The sequence below is a fragment of the Theropithecus gelada genome, chromosome 3 (genome assembly GCF_003255815.1).
Source record: "Theropithecus gelada isolate Dixy chromosome 3, Tgel_1.0, whole genome shotgun sequence".
Lineage (NCBI taxonomy): Eukaryota > Metazoa > Chordata > Mammalia > Primates > Cercopithecidae > Theropithecus > Theropithecus gelada.
In genome coordinates this window covers 23208989-23220446 of record NC_037670.1, presented here as the reverse complement: position 1 = coordinate 23220446, position 11458 = coordinate 23208989, and the positions used below count along the sequence as shown (strand labels likewise).

Genomic DNA, 11458 nt, shown 5'->3' with positions numbered 1-11458 from the left:
TTTATGTGCATGGAGGTCTTCAAAGAAAGTGGAGACCCAAACAAGTGGTTAGATTTGGGAGCTTGGATACCATTTTAGCAAAGGGCAATACATTGTGGAGAGGTGACCTAAGGGGTTTGGGCTTCTAGGTGTGGTCACTGTGGGAAAGTAGACACGCAGGTGAAAGTTGTGAAAGATTGGGTCATTTAGCAAGGTTTAATCCATGCAGACTCATCTCGGTGCTGTCTCCCCTCTCTGGTGATAGAAGTTGGTCTTCTCTCCCTCGTAGGAGGGATGAGGGAACATCTTCACAAGGGAAATTTATGCCCTCCTCTCTGGCAGATAAGAGGAGGACAGAAGCTTTTTTTTTTTTTTTTTGACAGAGTCTCACTCTTGTCACCTAGGCTGGAGTGCAATAGTGCAGTGTTGGCTTACTGCAACCTCCACCTCCTGGGTTCAAGCAATTCTCCTGCTTCAGCCTCCTGAGTAGCTGGGATTACAGGCACCTGCCACCATGCTCAGCTAATTTTTATATTTTTAGTAGAGACCGCCACCACACCTGGCTAATTTTTGTATTTTTTGGTAGAGATGGGGTTTTACCATATTGATCAGGCTGATCTTGAACTCCTGACCTCAAGTGATCTGCCCACCTCGGCCTCCCAAAGTGCTGCAATTACAGGCATGAGCCATTGAGTCTGGCCCTCTTTTTCTGTCTCTACTTTTTCTCAATTATCTTCAGCTCAAAATAATTCTTATGGCAAAATGGCATATTTTGGGGTGGCATATTCTGATCCTTTTCAGCATAGAGGTTTTTTTTTTGAATCAATAACTGAGGAATAAATATTTCTACTAAAACCCAATGATTCATCAACTCAGAAGGGTCTTCTGAAGAAGGTGGTCTCCCAGCATGCTCTGGGTTCTGTTTGCTTGCCGATGGAACCCAGTTAATCAGCTCACGGGACTCATGAAGCTTGCATGCAGTGAATAGCAAGACACTTTCAGAATAGGGGCTTAGCACACTGTCAAGGCTCTCAGAGTTTACCATTGTTACCATCATTATTATTAACTATCATTGTTATTATTGCCTACTGTTACGATTTCTAACATGCCTCTATTCGCCCTTCAAGTGAGTGAAACATTCCTCAGGCCCTGCCTGGCAAAAGCACCTTGGAGAAGTTCAGGCTGCTGCTAAGGGTCTAGAGCTGACCCCAGCATGCCCTGAGGAAGGTCAGCACAAGGGTAGTCACTTGGCTTGGTCAGTTGCTTTCTCCTGCCTAGGCTAAGTGTGAAGTGCTCTCTGAACAGCCACTGCATGACATTAGTGGATAATACAACTAACCTGGTGAATTAGTCTGTTTTCACGCCGCTGAAGTCATACCTGAGACCGGGAAGAAAGAGTTTTAATGGACTCACAGCTCCATGTGGCTGGGGAGGCCTCACAATCATGGTGGAAGGCAAAAGGCACTTCTTACATGGCAGCAGCAAGAGAGAATCAGACAGCCAAGCAAAAGGGATCTCCCCTTATAAAACCATCAGAACTCATGAGATTTATTCACTACCAGAGAGCAGTATGGGGGAAACGGCCCCCATGATTCAGTTGTCTCCCACCGGGTCCCTCCCACAACATGTGGGAATTATGGGAGGACAATTCAAGATGAGATTTGGGTGGGGACAGAGTCAAACCAGGCCACGTGGCTGTGGGTGCCAGGAACCTGGAAGTGGACTTAACTGTAATATTAAAGAGGAGGCTCTTCTTCCAATACTGACTTAGCAGAACTGTTTAATGAATTAATTACTTAAGAATGATTGGAGCTACTGCCAAGTTAATGAGGATGATGGAAATTCAACACAAGGAAACCCACAGAACCAGGCAAAAGACCACCTAAAATTTTGTTCACCTAAAATTCTAGAGTTCTTTGAGCAAACCAAATGAGTGGTTGTATAATTTTAAATTAACAGGAATAGATAGGAAGTCTAGGTCATTAAAATAATTTGTGCTTTCAGTTCATTTTTCAAATAGGCTTCCTATTGCATTTTTCTTCTGATTCAGTTGAGCTAGGGTGACAACTCCTAAATGTGTGATATTTTCAGCTAAGTGCTAGTGTCCAAGGACAAGGCAACCCCGAAAAGAAAATGGTTTAAGTGAGGAGTAACCAGAGAAACACAGAGTGCACATGAAAAACTTAGGCAAAAAAAAAAAAACCCCAAAAAAACCCAAAAAACTGATTACTATTAAAAATGGCTTTTAACACTAAAGCACGGAAGGATTAAATGTTCATAATTTAGAATTGATGACTATACCAGATTTTCAGATATGGCCATTTTCTGTGGAGGAAGAAGCGCTACCATCTGTCAGTTTGGACTGCTATAACAAAATCCTACAAACAGGGTGGGTTAAATAGCAGACATTCATTTCTCCCAGTTCCAGAAGCCAGAAGTCCAAGGTTAAGGTGCCAGTAGAGTCAGTGTCTTGGTGAGGGCTCTCTTCCTGGCTTGCAGGTGTCCTCCTTTTTGCTGTGTCTTCACATGACCTTTTCTTGGAGTATGCAAGTGAAGAGAAAACAAAAACAAGATCTTTTTTTTTTTTTTTTTTTTTTTGAGATGGAGTCTCACTCTGTCGCCCAGGCTGGAGTACAGTGGCGCAATCTCAGCTCACTGCAATCTCTGCCTCCTGGGTTCAAGCAATTCTCCTGCCTCAGCCACGTGAGTAACTGGGACTACAGGCGCATGCCATCACGTCCTGCTAATTTTTGTGTTATTAGTAGAGATGGGCTTTCACCGTATCGGTCAGGCTAGTCTCGAACTCCTGACCTTGTGATCTGCCCGCCTTGGCCTCTCAAGAGAACGAGATCTTATAAGGACACGAGTCCCATCACGAGGGCTCCATTTTGAGGACCTTATGACCTTTCCAAGGCTTCATCTCTAAATAGCAGGACATTGGGGGTGAGGGCTTCAACACAGCAATTTTGGGGGAACACAAGTCCATTTATAGAATCTAGCAAATAATGTGCCAGTTGTGAAGGAATGATTTTTACGCTATAATTTTTTTATTTTAATGGAGTGGTTGTGGTCAACTGAAGTTCCACCAGAAGAAAGGAAAACAGCCAGTGAGGTTATAAGTAAGCCTCAGCACTCACTGAATTGTGACGTGCAGCTGCAGTCATCCTGAGAAAGTTGCACTGGATGACAAAAAGGATACAAATGAAACAAATGTCTAGTTATTGTATGACACACACAAAAATTAACTTTTCTACTGTCTTCTTAGGTTCAGCACCTGGCGCCTGTGGAAGAAACTTATAAAAGACAGATTAACGGGAGAAAAAAAATGTTTATGCCTTATGCACATGGGAGCCAACAAAGGAAGTAGCTGGCTCATTAATAGTTAGAGTTAAAGAGTTAAAGGCTTATATATCTAACGTTGTAGGAGAGGAGAAGGAGGAGAAAGGCTTCCTACAGAAAGAACAAATAGGTTTCTTTTGGAAAGACAAATAGATTTTTTCTTTCTTTCTTTCTTTTTTTTTTGAGATAGAATCTCACTCTGTCACCCAGGCTGGAATGCAGTGGTGCGATCTCTACTCACTGCAACCTCCGCCTTCTGGACTCAAGTGATCCTCCTGCCTCAGCCTCCCGAGTAGCTGGAATTACAGGTCCGCATCACCATGCCCAGCTAATTATTGTATTTTTAGTAGAGACGGAGTTTCGCCATGTTGGCCAGGCTGGTCTCGAACTCCTGACCTCAGGTGATCCTCCCACCTTGGCCTCCCAAAGTGCTGGGATTACAGGCATGAGCCACCATGCCCGGCCAGTCTCAATCCATTTAGAAAGCTTATTTTGCCAAGGTTAAAGACGCACCTGTGACAGCCTCAGGACGCCCTGACAACATGTGCCCAAAGTGGTCAGGGCACAGCTTGGTTTTGTACATTTTGTGGAGGCATGAGACATCAATTGATGAGTGTAATATGTACATTTGTTCGGTCTGGAAAGGTGGGACAACTCCAAGTAGCGGGGCTTCCAAGTCATAGGTAAACAAGAGACACAAGGTTGATCAGCCTCTCATTGAATACACATTTTACACCTGAGAGAGGGGTAGAGGACTAGTCAGTTATGCCTTAGTCTGACTCAATGCATCTGTATTTTTATGTAAGCAATAGGGCAGAGAAAGCAATCAGATACACATTTGTCTCAGGTGAGCAGAGAGAGGACTTTGAGTTCTGTCCTTTGCTCCACACCTGCGAAGATCAGCTACAATTTACATTGCCAGGGTGAAATTCAACAGAGCTGTTTTTAAGGTAAAGATCTTGAGGCCCACAAGGGAATTTTTGTCATGGGCAAATTGTGAGGGATGTATGTAGCTTTTTCATCTTTATAGCTACGTTATTTAGGAATAAAACGGGAGGCAGGTCTTCCTGATACAGTTCCCAGCTTGACTTTCTCCCTTTGGCTTAGGGATTTTGAGGTCCCGTGATTTATTTTCCTTCCACACCTTCAGCTGGAAGGAACAGCATTCTCCGCCTCCCCTGGCCCCATTTGCTTGCTTCTTGGTCTTTAAATATGTGAGCTGTATCTTCCGTTGGTGCCTGTTACATGCAGAAATCCTTGATTCTGAGTTCTCTGACAAGATTATCAAAAAGGACCATTAAAAAAGCAGACCTTTCACTGGGTGTGGTGGCTCCCACCTGTAATCCCAGCACTTTGGAAGGCTGAGGCTGGAGGATCGCTTGAGCCTAGGAGTTCAAGGCTGCAGTGAGCTAGGATCGCTCCACTGTACACTCCAGCCTGAGTGACAGAGCAAGACGCTGTCTCCAAAAAAAAAAAAAAAAAAAAAAGCAGACAGTTCAGTATGGTGCTGAACATCAGGATCTTGGGACACAGTCTTCTAGAACTGTCACAGTGCTCTGCAAAGCCATGTCCCTGTGTTCATCTCCCAGCATTGGGGGGTGGGGAGTTGGAGCTCTGCCTTACCCACCAGTCCTCAAGCAAACGCCAAGGAAACCACACTTACTCCTAATGGCTGTCTCATCCAGAGGACGCACCCTCAGGACTTTTTTCTTTCTTAAGAGGATTTGTTCTTGTGGATGTCAAGGTGCCTGGCTGGGAGAAGGAGCCAGTTCCACCAGCCTCTGGGTCTTTGCTGGAGGCAAGGTCAGTCAGCCAGGCAACTGGTGGAAGAGGACCAGGGTGGGGCCTGAGCAGGACCTTGACTCCGAAGGACTTGGAGGAGGAGGACGAGGGAGTGGAGGCCGGAGTGGAGAGGATAGACTGGCCCTGAGGCCTCTGCATTCCCAGCCCGGGGGCCTGGCCTTCCTGTGTTTGACTGCTGTGTGGGGCTGGCTGATGATTAATGAGGAAATACGCATTCTGAAGAGCTTCTGCCTCCCTGGAGTGTGAGGCCACATCTGTGTTTATAACACAGCCTGTGATGTGACAGAGACATTTCGTGAGGAACTTCTGGTGAGGCAGCATCAGGACTCTAGAGGCCAGACAAGAGTGTGTTCTTACGTTTGTGTGGAGGGAAGACCACAGCCACGAAGAAGCCTTTAGGAAATGAAGCTCCTTTGCTGAAGCTCTCCAGAGGGTTTACCTGTCGTCTGGCGTAAGACGACTCCAGTCTGTGGCTCCCCTGTGACAGGTGTTTGTCAAGTGAGTTTCTCCACAGGGCCCCTCAAGCCCCATACAGGCCGTTATCTGAGTTTCCCAGGAACGTGCTGGACGTTTACACACATGATCTTCGCTTTCCAATTTCCACAGGGTTAAAAACTCCAAGCGTGGACTTCTCTGAGAGTTCAGAAATTCCAGAGGGTTTCTGATCAGTGAGTGTCGCTTTCACAGTGAACTGTTCTTGGGATGGGTTGAAAGCTGAGACTTGGCTGAAATTTGGTGGGCTGGGGGAGTCGGGATTCAAATAATAGAAAGTTTTAAAAAACTTTTACAGACTTCGAGGGTACAAATGCAGTTTTGTTACATGGAGATACCGTGCAGTGGGAGTCTGGGCTTTTGGAAATGACTGACTCATGACGTCTGCCATTCATTGGACAAGCTTGTAAATGCCCTTTCCACCCTCTAATGAGATGCCTTAGGGAAAGTAGAATTGTCCCGAAGTCTCTGGAGGTTCCAAGAAGGCAGGCCCTGAATGCAAGGGGTTCAGAGCTGGAGTCTTCCGAGTGCAGGAGAAATGCCAGCGCCTTTTTATTGAGCCGTGGAGGTGTCCAGGGAGCCCCTTAGCCCCTTACACGGTTTTTGTTACAGCTATTTCCTTCTTCTTTTTTTCTTTACTTAAAAAAATTTTCAGTAGTTTTTGGGGTACCAGTGGTTTTTGGTTACGTGAATAAGTTCTTAAATGGTGATTTCTAAGATTTTAGTGCACCTGTCACCCGAGCAGTGTACACTGTGCCTAATATACAGTCTTTTATCCCTCACCCTCTTCCTCCCTGAGTCCCCAAAATCTATTGTGTCATTCTTATGCCTTTGTGTCCTCATAGCTTAGCTCCCACTTGTAAGTGAGAACATATGACGTTTAGTTTTCCATTCCTGAGTTACTTCACTTAGAATAATGGCCTCCAGCTCCATCCAAGGTGCTGCAAAATACGTTATTTCATTCCTTTTTTATGACTAAGTCGTAGTCCATGGTGTATATATATCACATTTTCTTTATCCACTCATTGGTTGACAGGTATTTAGGTTGGTTTTGTATTGTTGCAACTGCAATTGTGCTGCTATAAACATGCATGTGCAAGAGTCTTTTTCATATGATGACTTCTTTTCCTTTGGGTAGATACCCAGGAATGGGATTGCTGTGTCTGCTTTTGGTAAAATATGTAATTTTTAATAACTAGATGACTCAATTTCTCTTTCATCCTCTGCTAGAGCCTGATGTTCCAGGTGACTACTTGTGGAGTTGTGTTAATCGAACCTTAAAAATTAGTGAATGATTTATTTGACACTTCATAATTCCAGATTTTGGATCAATCTGGGAAGGCTGTGATTTCATTTTGGTTTGTATACAGCTGTTGTACAACTTGCTACTGAGGCATATTTGTAGGGATTTGCTGAGTCTATGGTAGATTATTGCAAGGGGCTGGGTCCCACAATGAAATGCTGCTGCAGCACATGTATTTTAAACCTTATATTAAATTACAGGCTGGGAGTGGTGGCTCATGCCTGTAATCCCAGCACTTTGGGAGGCCGAGACAGGCAGATAACCTGAGGTCAGGAGTTCGAGACCAGCCTTGCCAACATGGTGAAACTCCGTCTCTACTAAAAATACAAAAACAAATTAGCCCAGCGTGGTGGTGGGTGCCTGTACTCCCAGCTACCTGGGAGGCTGAGGCAGGAGAGTTGCTTGAACCTAGGAGGTGGAGGTTGCAGTGAGCCGAGATCGTGCCATTGTACTCCAGCCTGACCAACAGAGCGAGACTTGGTCTTAAACAAACAAACACACACAAACAAACAAAAAATTACAGACACGAGTAGTTATAGTTTGATGCACATGTTGAATTTTGCTTTCCAAAGACCTCGGAGAAATGAAGGGGTGGAAACCCCACATTCTTTCTCGAGGCTGTGAATACCAGTAATGCACTTAAATGCTAAACGCGGGTCACGGGCCTGAGCATCTTTGCTGTCCTTCACGCTGACACTCTGGGTTTCATTCAGTAACTTGGGTGAGATGTCCGCAGATCAAGGTGTGGCAGTGGTTTTCCCATCACGGTTTCAATTCCTGTATTTTTTGTTTCTGGGTTAGCTGTGGGATCTGCCTTCCAGGGCCTATCGAAACGAAAGGAGACTGGAGCCATGGATGTGTGTTGTCAGCACATTAGAAAGTCTCTCCTCAAAGTCCCTGATGGGACCTGGCACCTTATATTCTGGAGGGATGGGTGGACTAGCCTCGCAGGGCTGTGGAATGTGTGTGGATGCCAAAGCTGAAATGAGAACCGTTCGGGTCACTGGACTCCACTCACTGGTGCTGTGGAGGAATGGTTGCTATAAAGAGACCCTTTCCTGAGGCTGAGGGAGGGTTGTTCTGCAGGTGGTTCGTGACATGTTCAGCACAGAGGTGATCTAACCCCGAGTCTTCCAGGAGGACACATCAGTACTGGTGAGTGTCTTGGATAAGCCTCTCCTAGGGGAGAGAAAAAAGCAAACAGAAAAAAATGCAAGGGTGGAGGATGACCAAGAGGGCGTCAACGAACAAAGGGGGTTGGAAGGAAGGAACAAAAGGTATACATGGCAGAATCCTCATGTGCTGTCAATGGTCTGGCCAGGCCTTACCCCGTCTATCCTGACCTCCCTGAACTCTGACCTCACTCCGTCCACCCACCCCTCGCTCTGCCGCAGAGCCTTCTCTGCAGTTGGTCAAGCACAGCAGGCACAGTCCCCCTGAGGGCCTTAGCACCTGCTGTTTCCTCTGCTGGGAAAGTTCTTCGTGTAGGTGTCCAGTGCGGTGGCTGTTGTCTAACCTCATTCGCTGTGCGTGGTGCAGCTTCGCGGGGGCCTTTCTCTGACCACCCTGTTTGAAGTGGTAGCTGGTCCCCCTCCTTGTCCTGTTTTTCCCCACATCTATTGCCACCTTCTAATAGGCCATGTCGTCTATGTATTCATTTGGTTGCCTGTCTTCCCTTTTGAGACTGTGAACTCATGAAGGCAGGAGTTGTTTTCTCAGGGATTAGTGACTGAAACAAATGTAATAAGCCCATGCTCTGCATTTTGGTCAGTCATTCAGAGGTGAGTCTACACCGTCTGCATCCCTTCATGATGCAGGTGCGCTTGCGGGTGGGGTAAGACCATTTCATCCAGTTATTTTCAAATTTGACCAGGCACCAGAATCACCTGGAGGGCTTCTTTAAATCCAAAATTCTGGGCCCACCCCAGGGGTTTCTGATTCAGGAGGTCTGAGGTGGGCCCAGAAATGTGCATTTTTTTTTTAAGAGTCTCGCTCTGTCACTTAGGTTGGAGTGCAATGACGTGATCTCTGCTCACTGCAACCTCCACCTCCCGGGTTCAAGTGATTCTCCTGCCTCAGCCTCCTGAGTACCTGGGATTACAGGTACACACCACCACACCTGGCTAATTTTTGTATTTTTAGTAGAGATGGGGTTTCACCATGTTGGCCAGGCTGGTCTCGAACTCCTGACCTCAGATGATCCACCTGCCTCAGCAAGTGCTGGAATTACAGGTGTGAGCCGCCGCACCCGGCCTGTGCTTTCTAACACTTCCCAAGAGAGGCCACTGTCTACACTGTGATGTGCCGATCTAACATGTCCACGGGCACACACCAGCTGGGGGGTGGGGGAGGGGTGGCACAGAAGACTTCTGAACAGTAGATGCTCGTCAGTGATGGGCAGTTACCTGCTCGCTTTATTTTCCCAGGGCCAGGGAGAACATATGGAGGTGCAGAGCTACGGGAAAGCTGTTCTGACCGTGCTGGTCGTCCTGGCTGGGCTGGCAGGTAGGGGTTGCCTGAGCTTTGTGGGCTGTTCACCAATGTCCGCTTGGAGTGTTGGGGGAAGACAAGGGCCACAGGAGGCTGCTGGAACACACAACTGCCAGAAGAGTCTTTCTCAGCCACTTCCCACTGCAGACCTTCCCATGGCGACCTCTTCTGTGTGACCCATTTCCTCCTGCATCGACTCGACTCCCAGAACGGTCCTTCAGGGGCATGGCATCTCCCCCCATCCTCATCGGGGCCATCACTGTCCTGGGAGTCTGCCTTCGGTTCCTTCCCACAAGTGGTTGCACCTGTTGAAATGTCCCTTCCCCTCCCTGGTTTCTCTCTGGCCTTCACGGAAAACCTGACTCAGAAATCACCTCCTCCCTGAAGCCTCCTAACCCTTGCCATTTTCAGGGCGAGAATCCCAGTTTCCATTTACTGACAGGGGAAGGGTTCTGTTGTGTGTGACACACTCCAGCGCTCTCCAGCGGTGTCAGCTGGAGTGAACTCCTGCGTGCAAGGCCTGGGTCTCCTGGTCAGACTACCTTCTATGCGAGAGGCGTAGCGTATAGTCTGGGGTGCTGGGAGGAACTGGGGTTTTCACAGCCAGCTTTGGTTTTCATTAGGTTTGTTTAGTTTCCATTGCTTCGGGGGGGGGGGGCTGTTAGTTTTGTGTTCCCAACCAGATAATAAACTCCTCTTGCATTCCTGATGGCAGTGACTCGAAGGCATTTATTTGAAGAATAACAGACATACAGAAAGGGGCACATGTCATAAAGGTATAGCTGAGTGGCTTTTCCCAAAGCGAGCATATTTGTATGACCAACATTGAGGCCGAGAACCTTCAATGGACAGCTCCCTTCCAGGCACTCCACCCCATCCCAGTGATCATCATTCTGACTTCTTTTTTTGTTGTTGTTGTTGAGACAGAGTCTCGCTCTGTCGCCCAGGCTGGAGTGCTGTGGCTAGATCTCGGCTCACTGCAAGCTCCGCCTCCCGGGTTTATGCCATTCTCCTGCCTCAGCCTCCAGAGTAGCTGGGACTACAGGCGCCCGCCACCTCGCCCGGCTAGTTTTTTGTATTTTTTTAGTAGAGACGGGGTTTCACTGTGTTCGCCAGGATGGTCTCGATCTTCTGACCTCGTGATCCGCCCGTCTCGGCCTCCCAAAGTGCTGGGATTACAGGCTTGAGCCACCGCACCTGGCCCGCCATTCTGACTTCTAACTGTGTAGACACGTTTTGCATGTGTTGTACTTTACAAACATATCTACTCTATTTTAGGTGGCTAGACAATGTGTTTTACAATTCTGGCCATGACAGTGTTTGAAAGAATAAAATGGAATAGAATAGAATGGGCAGTATCAGAGCGTGTTGCCTGCCTAGGAACTGTTTTGTGACATTTTGGCTTTGGGTCTGTTTATACATTAAATCTAAGAGCACCAGAATGTGGTGCCAAAATGTGTTTGGGGATGAAGATATTCCAAAGGCCTGCAGCAAGCAAAGCAAAGTGTTCCAGAGGTGGTTGTTAAACATTTGTTTGTAGAATGGAGAGCAAGACAAGGTCCCTGCTTGTATAGAGCTTAGGGACTGACTGTAGGGTTAACAAACCACCCTCAATATACATCTTAGGCCTATGGCATTGTATGGGTCTATTTCAGCCATGGGTACAAAAAACTCTTCCAAAGGTTTGGTGGGCAATGGATGAACGCTGGGTCTAGTGTTTCTGAGACACTTTTCCCTGAAAAATCTGAGGCAGGCTGGTTGCGGTGGCTCATGCCTGTAATCCCAGCACTCTGGGAGGCCAAGGTGGGCAGATCACAAGGTCAGGAGATTGAGACCATCCTGACTAACACAGTGAAACCCCATCTCTACTAAAAATCCAAAAAATTAGCTGGGTATAGTGGCACGCACCTGTAGTCCCAGCTACTTGGGAGACTGAGGCAGGAGAATCACTTGAACCTGAGAGGCGAAGCTTGCAGTGAACTGAGATCGCACCACTGCACTTCAGCCTGGGCAACAGAGCGAGACTCCATCTCAAAAAAAAAAAAAAAAAAA

At 47.0% G+C, this 11458-nt stretch overlaps 1 protein-coding gene across 1 annotated transcript in view; it reads left to right on the top strand.

Annotated features, from left to right (window-relative positions):
* The first annotated feature begins 5425 nt into the window (after positions 1 to 5425).
* IGSF5 (immunoglobulin superfamily member 5) overlaps positions 5426 to 11458 on the top strand; it is a 40266-nt gene continuing 34233 nt past the window's right edge. The window contains exon 1 of the mRNA XM_025380443.1: positions 5426 to 5619. The gene's annotated coding sequence lies outside the window, so the exon portion shown is untranslated. The remainder of the gene's footprint in view (positions 5620 to 11458) is intronic.